This window comes from Gorilla gorilla, chromosome 4 (assembly GCF_029281585.2).
Source record: "Gorilla gorilla gorilla isolate KB3781 chromosome 4, NHGRI_mGorGor1-v2.1_pri, whole genome shotgun sequence".
Classification (NCBI taxonomy): domain Eukaryota; kingdom Metazoa; phylum Chordata; class Mammalia; order Primates; family Hominidae; genus Gorilla; species Gorilla gorilla.
In genome coordinates, this window is record NC_073228.2 from 12,669,886 (window position 1) to 12,682,746 (window position 12,861).

Sequence of the window (12,861 nt, forward strand, 5' to 3'; positions counted from 1 at the left end):
TTGTTTTGTAACTTGCTGTTGTTGCTAGACAGTATTCTCAGGAACATATTTATAGGTTTCTATTAACCTCATTCTTCATGATTGAATATCATTCCGTTGCATAGAAAAACCATAACCAGTCCCTCAAGCCTGTTTGCAAGTACTAAGACAGGCATTAGCCACCGACCCTATTTCCAAAACTCTATGCTACACTCTAAGAAACTAGAAGATTAATCTTCCAAACAGGAATTAGAAAATGATTATTCACATTATAAAGGAATCTGCAAACATACACTCCAAAGAGCTTCTGTGAGAAATGGGCTCCCTGGGGCATTAACTTCCTATAATGGGTAAAACCCCAAGTCGCAGGCAGCTCCATAGCGGGTGGTGCATCTGGCTTCATGTTCCTTCCCTCATGGAGGTCCTTCCCAGGTCCTCCAGATGCATGTGTGGCCAAGTACACACATGCACACACACACACACACACACACAGGCAGACATGCACACATGCATACAAACACATGCACGCTGTGTACCACACACGCAGGTACATACACACACGTACGTGCACCTAGTGTGTGGAAGCTTCATTGTCAGCTGGAAGGTGATGTTAATTAATTCATTATTAATCACATCTATTTATCAGATGGTCTGCCCCTAGCAACCATTCTCGGGGAGTAAACTATCATTTCTCTCTAAAAGATAAAGGGAAATAGATGTTGATGAGTCTGGGCAGGTCAGTGCCCCCAGCCCATGTGACTTATTATTTCAGGAGGCAAGCAGACAAACCTCAGAAGAGAAAATGCTCAGGGCACTTTTAATAAAATCAGGCTTAAAAGAGACCCAAATCCCTGGCCTGCAGGTTAGAGTCTGCAGGCTCCGCACCTGAGGGGCCACAAGGTGGTGAGCATCTTTGCCCTAACAAGTCCAGCTGGACACCCCTGAGACCCCCCTTCCCCGAGACCACTCAGACGATGCTGCCCACAGGCAAAGCGTTTGTGTGTATATTTATGCAACCATATACCGCATAATCAGTAAACATATTTCTGGTATATTTATATTCAATTTCAGGTATACGTATTTCTAAAATAATTTGGTGAATTAAAAATCATAGCATAAATGGACTATTTGAGACAAGGTCTCGTTCTGTCACACAGGCTGGAGTACAGTGGTGTGATTAAGGCTTACTACAGCCTCTACCCCTAGGCCCAAGCGATCCTCCTACCTCAGCCTCCCAAGTAGCTGGGACCACAGGTGCACACCATCAAAACCATCTAATTTTTGTAAATCTTTTTTTGTAGAGATGAGGTCTCACTATGATGCCCAAGCCAGCCTCAAACTCCCGGGCTCAAGAAATCCTCTGGCCTTACATACCCAAAGTGCTGGGATTACAGGCGTAAGCCTCCAGCCAAAACGGACTTTTTAAAGTGAACAACTTAGTGGCATTGAGTACATTCACCACCTCTGTCTAATTCCAAAACATTTCCATCACTCCAAAGTCAAACCCCTTTCTTGGGAATATTTTAAATATTATTTGGTTTTAAAAGGCATCCCAACTACCACCAACCAAAAACTTTGCAAAACAAGCCAAGTTCAATGGTATATGAAGCCTGGGACTTGGTATCATTCATTCATTCACTCACTCATTTCTTTCACCATCTATTTTTTTTCTTTTTTTTGAGACAGAGTTTTGCTCTTGTTGTCCAGGCTGGAGTGCAATGGCGTGATCCCAGGTTCAAGTGATTCTCCTGCTTCAGCCTCCCAAGTAGCTGGGATTACAGGCGACTGCCACCACGCCCAGCTAATTTTTTGTATTTTTAGTAGAGAAGGGGTTTCACCATGTTGGCCAGGCTGGTCTCAAATTCCTGACCTCAGGTGATCCACCCGCCTCGGCCTCCCAAAGTGCTGAGATTACAGGTGTGAGCCACCGCACCTGGCCAACACTGTCTATTTCTGTAGTGCTTGCCAGGAACCAGAAACATTTGGGTGGAACCGTGGCTCTGTCTTACTAGTGAGTGATCCTGGATCATGTACTTAACTTCTAGGCCTTGGTTTCTTATCCATGAAATGGGACAATAATACGCTTCTTGAAGGGCTGCTGATGGAAGGGGAGGGGTATTTATTTATTGTGTGAAGGAATCAGCACAGCGCCTGGCATGCAATGAGAGCTCAGTGGGTGCAAATGTCTGTTCACATTTGTTTTTCATTATATTAGAATACATAGAGCAAAAGCTGACATCTTGACCATCTTTAGTTCAGTGGTATAAGTGCATTCGCATTGTTGTGCAAACATCACCACCCTCTGTCTCCTGAACTCTTCATCTTGCAAAGCTGAAACTCTGTTCCCATTAAATAATACCCCAGCAATTTAGAAACCACCCCCTCCCCCAGTCCCTAGCAGTCTCCATCCTGCGTTCCATCTCTGTGAATCGGATGACTCTAGGGACCTCACATGAGTGGGATCACACAGTATTTGTCCCTTTGAGTCTGGCTTATTTCACTCAGCATAAGATCTTCAGGGCTCATTCACACTGCGGCCTGTGTCAGGAGTTCCTTTCTTTTCAAGGCCCTATAGTTTCCAGTGTATGGGTGGGGGAACCACATTCTGCTTCTCCATCCGTCCCTTGGTGGACACCTGGGCTGCTGTCCCCTTTTGGCCACTGGGAGTAGTGCTGCTGCGGGTGGGTCTGCATTGTCATGACTGTCTTGACACTGTGTGATGGAAGATAGACTGACTAGGAAACTCGCTTTCCAGTGAGGTGCTCCTCCCCTGCTTTCTCCCACGTAAAGGCTAGAGCCTGTGAGACTGGCCTGTGGATGGCCTTTAGGTGAGCAGGGCCGGAGCCTTGTCAGGGCGACTCTGAGTGCCAGAATGTTTGGAGTACACCTCTGTGGTCTCAGTCTTGAAAACACACATGCCACCGAGGCAGTGTTCCCGCTGGTGCTGCACAAGGCTTATCGGAGCTGCATCACCCTGGGAGACTTTGTGTTCTATTAGCCGCTCACCCCAGTGGGGTTCCAAGTCCGGGTGTGGCCCAGATGGACAACTCGCAGCCCCAGAGGGCTGGGCCTATTAAGGGGCTTGGTCCACATGTGCAAAGTCCTTCTTGACATAATGGCCTGCGACCCAGAAAGTCCCATACATTAAATGGGCTGGGACCCAGAGAGTGGCCTGTGAGGCTCTCCCAGGCCCATCCCAGCAGGGGAGCATCTCCTAGACAGAGGCTTCTCCCTGGGGCCTACGTATGTTAAAACTACCGAGGTGCAGTGACTGGGAAGGGGTGATCTGGTGGCCCGCAAGATTTCAGGAGGTGATGGTGAGGAAAAAGGGCATGTTCTCCCAAAGTCAATGCCGGAGTCAGGGCCCTGCGTCAGCCCTGGCATCCATGCCTCCCCTGTTTGGGACTTTGTTTATAAAAGCTTTGTGGCCACCTAAGGAAGAATTTTCTGAAAAGGAAACACTGGAATGTCCATTTTCTCCCAAGACCCATTCATCTCTTCTAGAAACTTAAAATACAAGTGCAGCCCCGGATGCCTCACCAAGGTCTCCGGTGCAGAGGCACAGGGTCACGTCTGGGTGTCCCCCAGAGTCTCGAAACGTCGGCTTGGAAACTAGATCCCCTGGGGAGTTCATCACATCAGGCAAAACAACAATAATAGTCACAGCAATATCATCTTTATCCGAAATGGTCTCTCCATCAGTTCCGGAAGAACACGCCAGTCCACGTTGCCCCAGCCTGCTGGTTCTGTCACTGACTGTCTGGTAGATCTTTCTGTTGTTCATGTTTAAGCTTATTTAACCCACACAGATTCTCCCCTCCTCCAGGGTTTTCTCCCAAAATCTATGTCTCTATTTCATTTTTATTAAGAAATCAAAGAGATTTTTTTTTAATTAGGGCTGCAATTTAATAGGATCACATCTCCCCAGTTCGGGTGGAATCACCCACTTCCCTTTCTGATTCTTCCCATCTCTACTGGATTCTGGGTGCTTCCCAGGGCAATGTTGAATGCTTGGGATCCATATCAATTTCTGGGGGCTGCAGTAACACAGCACAGACAGGGTGGCCCCAGCAATGGAAATTTCTTCTCTCGTGGCTCCGGAGGCTGGAAGTCCAAGATCAAGGTGTTGGCAGGAGTCGGACACAGTGGCTCATGCCTGTAATCCCAGCACTTTTGGAGGACAAGTTGGGTGGATCATTTGAGGTCAAGAGTTTGAGACCAGCCTGGCCAACATGGCAAAACACCATCTCTACTAAAAATACAAAAGTTAGGGGGGTGTGCTGGCAGATGCCTGTAAGCCCAGCCACTCGGGAGGCTGAGGTGGGAGAATTACTGGAACCTGGGAGGCGGAGGTTGCAGTGAGCCGAGATCATGCCACTGCACTCCAGCCTGGGCCACAGAGCGAGATACTGTCTCAAAAAAAAAAAAAAGTGTCGGCAGATTCCTTTGGAGGCCCGTGTGGGGTATTGAGAAGCTGGCTAAACAGAGATGCTGGAGGCAGGGATGTGGCTGCTCCCTTTGGCATGTAGACGCCGTCTTCTCCATGTCCTTATGTGGCCATCCCTCTGTTTGCGTCTATCCTAATCTCCTCTTCAGGAGAACAGTCACTTTGGATTAGGACTCACCCTAATTAACTCAGTTTAGCCAAATTACCCCTTCAAAGTCCATATCTCTAAACACAGTTGTCCGTTGGTATCCTCAGGGGGTTAGTTCCAAAAACCCCACGATCTGACGATGCTCGAACCCCTGGTAGGAAATGGCGCAGCCTCTGCATGTAACCCATGTGCATCCTCCAGTACCCTGGAGATCACCTCTAGGTGACGCACAAGGCCTCATACAATGTAGATGCCACGAAAATAGCAATGACACTGTATTTTTTCACTTCTGTTATTTGTATTGTTGTATCATTATTTTTATTTATTTTTCTAATACTTTTGACCTGTGGTTGGTTTAATCCATGGATGCAGAACTCTAAGATCCAGAGGACTGCCTGTACAGTCCCATTTTAAGGAACCAGTGGTTAGGACTTCAACATAGGAATTTTGAGGGGACAAAACTCAGCCCCTAACAGAGCCTGACGCCATCCGGGGTTGTGTCTGGGTGTGCTGGGCAGGGTTTGCCAGGTTTACTTTCAGGAATGGGACCCGCCCTCACATCCCACCCTCTCTGGCCTCTGTTTTGCCAGCACCGAGATACCACACCTGGCCTCTTATTTATTAGTTCATTTCCCATGTCCCTCCTGTATTTCCGAGGCCAGCCGCATCTGCTGCCAGGAAGGATTTCAGCAATGCTGAATCCAAACAAACCTCTCCAGTTACAGACTCGTGCCCTCCCGCCTCCCAGCCTCGCATCAGCAGGCTGCCGTCCGGTGCCGCCACCCAGCCCTGATCGATCGTGCCACCAGCACAGTCTGTTTGCTGCTGTCTTGTCCTGCCATCAAGGTCAACATCACTCGCATCCAGCAGCAGTGGCGTGTTGCAGTGATGCCCACACCACAGCCCTCCACCCTCTTCCACTTCATTTGTTGAGAAACCACTCCAGCTCTCCTACCACCCCTGACACCTCAAACTCAAGGTGTGTAAGTGGGGGCAGTGTCAAGAGGTGGGACCCCCAGCTTCCCCAGCTGGGCCCTGCCTGCGAGATGACCCTCGGATCTCAGGGGGCACCTTCTGACACATCACTGGCCCGAGATGGCTTCCTTGGCAGGTTCTGGGGCTGCAATGCCCTGCTGTTCTCCTGGTGTGCCGTGTTGCACCAAGCATTGACTTGGCGACCTGGTGGCCGCAGAATCTTCCTGACCCTCTCCATCAAGTGAAGCGTTGGCTTGTTGACCGCTGCACCCTTGGTCATGCTGCATCTTGGCCTGGAAAACCCTTGTTAGTCAAAGGTTGCTTGTCTTCTGATATTTAATCCAGGTGTCCTCTCCCAGAGAAGCTAGCCACAACTCTCCCAGCACCGCCTCTGTGCTTTCTGTGCTCACCCATTGTGAAGCCAGCCTATGCCTCCAGTCTCTTCTCTACCAGGAGGGAGCAGCTAAAAACTGAGATTTGTTGCAATTTAGTTTTGTCCCCCACCCATGCCGTCACAGTGCCCAGCACTCATTTGGTGTTTAATAAACTGCCCATTAAATGCAGACATAGCTCCTTTCCCCTGGGGTGTTGCTCGATGGAGTGCTGCAAAGTAGCTGCAGATGCTTTTCTGACTTCCAGAAGACATGTCCAGTGCTCCTGAGCTTGCTTGGTCTGAGCTGGCTCACATCTACCTTTAACTGTTTGCTCTAAGATGCTACTGAGTCCAGTGACTTAACCCAAATGTGTTTCATATTTGCTTGATGGCGAACTCTCCACAAGGAGAAGCTACCAGAATGGGACACTACTACCCGTTACATCTTCCCAGACACATGCGTTGTTGGTAATTCATAGGCTTTTTTTTTATTATTATTTGACCATTTGGGTATAGTCAGACAAATAGGCTTTTCTGCTCAACTGTCTAGAACAATTTCTAGAGAGTAGCTGGAGTGAGGTGGGGAAACACCCAGTGCCTCAGTCACCCCATCTGCTCCTGTGGCCCAATTCCAAGGGCATAACTTCCTGAGGGCCACCCCCAAGTGGGCTGGGACCTATGGACTGGTCAGTGTGGCCGGCTGTGTTTATTACGCATAAACCATGACTTGGGCCTGACCCCCATCTCCCTGGGAAAGGCACACTGTGCCCTGGCCTATGGCCACCTGCTTTGTGGCAGGCACTGGGCCAGATTTCCAGTGTCTGTCCTACATCAGCTTTGCTTCTTTCTCCTGGAGGCCAGAGCCCAGCCTGCTCCTGGGACCCTGGGATTGCTGATTGGAAGGGGTCTCAGTGGCACCAGGGGGATGGCCCGAGGAAGCCATGTCACCAGGGAGAGATGAATCTCACCTGCTCTACTAGTTACCCTTGGGGCTGGCCCGGGATGTGCAGCAGCACCCCAGCTTTGGTGCTTCCCAAAGGCACACAGCCCTCCACAGGGCCGGCTCACATGAGAGGCACCTTGGCCATAGATAAGCCTGCCTGGGAGGCTGGATCCCAAGGGGCCCATGGAAGGAGCACTCACTAAGTCCCTAGATGGGAGTCCGGGGTGTTAGCTGTTTGCTGGGAGTCATTCTTATTCAGCTTTTATGTGACCCCAGTCCCCAACTCATGGCTGCTCAGAGAAGAGGAGGCTCTGCCAAGCTCCAGACAAGGCAGGTTGTGGGCCTTGGACGTCACTTTAAGAAAATGAACAAACACAGAGCAAGACACTGGCCAAGATCAGCAGGAAAAAGCCAGAGCTGCTGGGGAGAGGAGGGGCAGGAGGAGAAAGAAGAGGGTGAGGGGGAGGAGGAAGAGGAGAGGGAGGAGGAGAGAGGATGAGGAAGAGGAGGAGGAGAGAGAGGGGATGGGGAGGAGGAAAAAGAGGAGAAGAGGGAGAGGAGGAGAAGGAAGGGGAGGAGAAGTGGGAGGAGGGGGAGGAGGGGGAGGAGGGGGAGGAGAAGTGGGAGGAGGGGGAGGAGAAGTGGGAGGAGGGGGAGGAGAAGTGGGAGGAGGGGGAGGAGAAGTGGGAGGAGGGGGAGGAGAAGTGGGAGGAGGGGGGAGGAAGAAGGGGAGGAGAAGTGGGGAGGAGGAAAAGAAGAGGGAGAGGAGGAGAAGGAGGGAGAGGAGTAGTAAAAGAAGGAGGAAGGACAAGAGGAGAAGACAGGAGGAGGAGAAAGAAGAAAAAAGGAAGAGGAGGAAGGGGAGGAGGGAGGGGAGGAGGAAGAGGAGGGAGGGGGGAGAGTCTACAGCTGGTGTGTGTGGAGGAAGCAAACCTCCCAGGCTGGAGGCCAGGTATGGACTCTTCCGTTGGGCATTTTCCTGGGAGCCCGACTCCCCGGGGAAGGGTTAGACTGGGGCTACCCTCCTCCAGTCAGGGGACTGTGCCTGTTCTTCAGTGTGTCCCTTTTGCTGACATTCTCACTACACTCGTCATTTTTATATGCAGGTGTAACATAAAGTCGGCCCATAGAGCAACAAAACACAGCCCGGCTCTGGCAAACAATGTGATTATTAAGTAATGAGATGAGTCCCTCAACCATATAAGAAATCAAAATCAGATTTTGTGTGTGTGTGTGTGTGTGGTGTGTGTATGTGTGTGTGTTTGTGCCTTTTTGCGGGGTGGGGGCTAAAATTTTCTTTTAATTTTTTGCTGATGGCAGGCCATTTTTTAAAAAGTTCTTTTGTATTTTCCTTTTGCGTCTGTACACTGGGGAGCCCCACAAATTCAGAGCTGTGAAATTTGGCTGTGTCAGCAGCCTGCAAAATGAATTGATATTAAATGCAACAAAAGTCTCTAATTCACCCCGTTGCTCCCCTGCCCTCTTCTATCCCCTTCTTGACACCCCTCTCCCAAGCCCAGCCCCACCCTGTTGTAATTGGGAAATGGAAGAATGAAGGTGGCCATCAGTACTGCTGGGCCACTGGGAATGACGCTGGCTCATCTATTATTTAAGTCTCATCAATTAAGTATTATTTACAAATAACCGCCCTTCCCCATGCCCTGCCACAGACAGACCGAAACATACTGCACATCCCCACTCCCAATGCTGCCCTCACCCTTCCTCAAACGCACCCCATGCTTTGCAGCCAGGGAAGGGAAGGTACTAGATCCCACCCTCAAGCTGTGCCTGAGCAGCTTGGCTCATCCATCCTTGTGGGATGGACACAGGGTGCTGGGGGAGCAGGGGGAGCTGACGGTGGGGCAGGGCAGGAAACCAAGTGTGATGTGGTGAGAATGGCTGAAAACTCAGAGAAAAACAAATCAAACAAAATGTAAGCCAACAACTTCTGATCTTTCCATCAGCACCTGACTTTGCCCGCACTCAGACCCTGAGTCAGGCATTGTTCATCCCAGGCTGTCTGTGGGAAGCCCCTCCCCTTCCCTGAGCTGGAAGGCGCTTGCTGGAAAGGAACTGGCTCCCACCCAAAGTGGACAGAGCCGCCAAGGCGGCAGGCATCCCTCCCTCGCTCCCTCACCTTGCCAGGTTGTGCATTAATTTTTTCCTCCTGCTCTCCCTACAAAACGAATCTTGATTTAAGAAATCAGACCTGGCAGCTGTGTCTCATCCTTAACATGCTCCAATTGCCAGGGTATGGAAGATCTGCTGTGGGCAGGCAGGATTGCCTTTAAATGCATTTCTAGCGCAGTGGATTTAGCGAGGACACACGAGGCGGATTTCATCTGCGTGCTGCGTGGCTTATGGGCCCCAGCCACTGGTGCCAGGTCAAACCGTGGCCTCTGAGAAGATTCCCAAATCCAAGCACGTTCCCTGTGGCCGTCTTCTCTCACATGGAGTCTCTGACCCCGGCCGAGAGCGTTAGGAAAGGCAAGCTAGACTTCAAGCGACACAGAAGCACATCACGATCGAAGTGGAAGACCACACTCCCTGAACTGGCCGCTGATCTCTTCCATAACAAGGTCTCACCCACCCCCAAAAGAGAATCTCTTCCTCTTATGGACAAAACTTTAGAAAGCTCTTCAAATAAAGAGTTGGGAGGGAAACGAATTAAAGCAAGTGACAAGCAATCATGCTTTGGATTTAATGAAGGCAGATCCTCAATGGCATGAGCCTTCCTGAGCACTGGCCGCTGTTTCCAGGTGATAAATGTGTGTCCCGTGAGGCATGGGGCAGAGCTGAACCAAGGCCTCCTCCACGTGGCCCCCAGCCCAGAGTTCGGCCGCGTGGCTGGCAGTGCCTCCCACCCGCGGGTCGCTGTCCGTGGTGCTGAACTCCTGCCTTCCCCCATTCCGCATCTTTCCTGTTTCTCCAAGAAGCAAAGGTATCCAGCGGGGCGTGGTGGCTCACGCTTGTAATCCCAGTCGCGGCAGGCAGGTCATTTGAGGTCAGGAGTTCGAGACCAGTCTGGCCAAAATGGTGAAACCCTATCTCTACTGAAAATACAAAAAATTAGCTGGGCGTGGTGGCAGGCGCCTGAAGTCCCAGCTACTCGGGAGGCTGAGGCAAGAGAATGACTTGAGCCCGGAAGATGGAGGTTGCAGTGAGCAGAGATCACACCACTGTACTCCATCCTGGGAGACAAAGTGAGACTCCATCCACAAAAAAAAAGCAAAAGGTGTCTGCTACCGGAGTACAGCACAGACACTCAAGGCTAGAACTGGGTGAAAGGTATGCCCCATCTAATCTGACGAACTTGCTCTCCAGTCCAGGATTCTGCTGAGGGATCTTAAGTGCAGATAAACTGTTAGGGAAGAGCAGCGGCTTGTTGGAGAGGAATAGAAAACTGGTTCACTTTGCTTTTCTGACTCTGTAAGGCAGGCAGGTGGCCCCAGTTGAAGAGCATAGTAGGCTGCAGTATGAATCTGCACCTGCTCTGTATGAATCTGTACCTGCTCTGGAAGTCGGACAGGTGACTCTGTGAGACTATGTCATTGCTTCCCCTGCCCTAGTTGACCCCATGCTGGCCGAGGCTCTTTCTCGGCCCTGTTTCATCTCTCCATCCTGTAATAGCAGCTGGGGCTTAAATCCTAACCAGAATGAGTCCCTGACAGCCTCCCTATATTTCTCTTCTCCTTCATCTGGCTTATTTGTGGACCGTGCCACTGCTACAGGGCAGCCTTCCTGCTTATCTGTCAGCCCCCAAAGCAGCAGGTTATCTAAAGCAAGAATGGCTCAGGCTGGGCAAGTGTTTCATGCCTGTAATCCCAGCACTTTGGGAGGCCAAGGCAGGCAGATCACCTGAGGCCAGGAGTTTGAGACCAGCCCAGCCAACATGGTGAAACCCCATCTCTACTAAAAATACAAAAATTAGCCAGGCATGGTGGTGCATGTCTGTAATCCCAGCTACTCAGGAGGCTGAGGCAGGAGAATCACTTGAACCCAGAAGGTGGAGGTTGCAATGAGCCAAGATTGTGCCACTGCACTCCAGCCTGGGAGACAGAGTGAGACAGGAAGGAAGGAAAGGAAGAAAGGATGGAAGGAAGGAAGGAAGGAAGGAAGGAAGGAAGGAAGGAAGGAAGGGAGAGGGAGGGGAGGGAGGCAGGGAAGGAAGGGAGGGAGGCAGGGAAGGAAGGAAGGAAGGAAGGAAGGAAGGAAGGAAGGAAGGAAGGAAGGAAGGAAAGATCGGTCTTGATGTGAGCAGCAGATGAGTAACTTGGAACATTTTTGTTGGCCCCATGTGGGCTTGAGCAGGTCACTTTACCCTCTAAATTCTCAGTTTTCTTACCTGTTAAACGGAGATAATGAGATGTGCTCTGTTGACCTTCTAGGTCTGATGGAAGGGTCAAATGAGGCCATACTTTTAAGTGGCTTTGAAAAACTATGAAATATAATATACATATGAGGCATTACTAACAGTGGCACTGTAAAATAGAAGCAGTTCTCAGACTTTGGTCTGTGATGTTCCAGCCAAGCAAACTCTTCAGGGGCCTCTTTTCAAGGGGGATGGAAGGTGGGGGCAGGTATAAAAACCCCATAAAACCAAAGCAAAACCTCCAGGGAGGAATTGTCTTTTATACCAACTCCCAAAAGAAAGGCCAAATTCCAAAACGAAGTCTGTTTGCTTCTTACTTTCCTAATATAAAGGGAATGGGTGATTTTTCCCCCAAATGCAGTTTCATGTTGGTGAAATCAGAATACAACAGTAGGGTCTCTAGCGGCAGAATTGAGTGGAGGAAAGAAAGCAAAAGGATCTCTTCTAAGCATTTGGCATACTGCTGTTCCCTCATTACACAGCGAAAGCAGCCCATGCTGTCCTTCGCAGCATCAAACAGTTCTAAGGGCAGCGCACTAGGTCTGCATGTATGTGTGTGTGTGTGTGTGCATGTGTGTGTGTGTGTGTGTACAGTGCCAACTGTAAGTGTGAGTGTAAACATGTTCCATTATAGACTAACATTTTAATTCCTTTTTTCAATCAGTATTCATTGAGAACCTTCCATGCACTGGGGACATGCTAGTGACTGGTGCCACGGTCCCCTTGTCCCCTGGTTGCTCTTGGTTAGTGGGGAGACTGCACTGGTCCCCTGGTTGCTCTTGGTTAGTGGGGAGACAAGGAAGGCACAATGGAATAAATTCTATACTGGAGGCATGAGGGGTCCTGACACTCGTGGGGTCTGTGAAGATGCACACGAGTGGGATTTTCTCTGCCCTTCCTTACCCTGGTTTTGCTCTTAGTCCTCACCTGAAGCTGTTCTTCAGGTCCTGTGAAGTGTCCTGGCGCCAGGCATCTCCTGGCTTCCTGTGGTTTTCAGACAACCCCTCTATTACCACAATATGATTACTGGAAGGTTCATAGTAATTCAGAGCAACCCCAAAATACTGATCACCAGAGAAAGCCCTGGAATGAGGGGTGGGGTAAATTGGTGAGAGAGCTCCGTGGCTGGCTTTGGGGGTCCTAAGCTACAGCATCTCAGTAGGGGTGGAGGCTGGCTGTAGTTAAACCCATGCCTCCAACCCAGGATTGAGACTTGGGCATTGTGAAATTCAAGGTTCAGCTCCATGGTGAAGCTTTTGTGTTGGAATTAGCTAAATCATGTGGCGCCCTGGTTTCTCATAGCCAACCTGCAAAGGTAGTTCCCTTGCTTGCTCCTGAACAGAGGGGAACCACATGAGGTCATCTAGAAAGGCTCCAAGAGTTGCCAGGGGAGAGGGGCTGTGTACTCTCTGTGTTCTGTGAACACAGGGACTCTTTCACACTGCTGCCTGTCCCTGAGAACAGAGATCAAGGCAGACTTCAGAGAAAACTCCCTGTTTGGTCCTGCCTCCCTGGGCAGTGAGCCATTCCGGCTCTGCAGACCCTGTTACTGATGCAATAAGGGACTGTGAGGCTCAAGGGGTGGACGCATGACACAGGGTTCTGAGTGTGCCCTCAGAGGGCA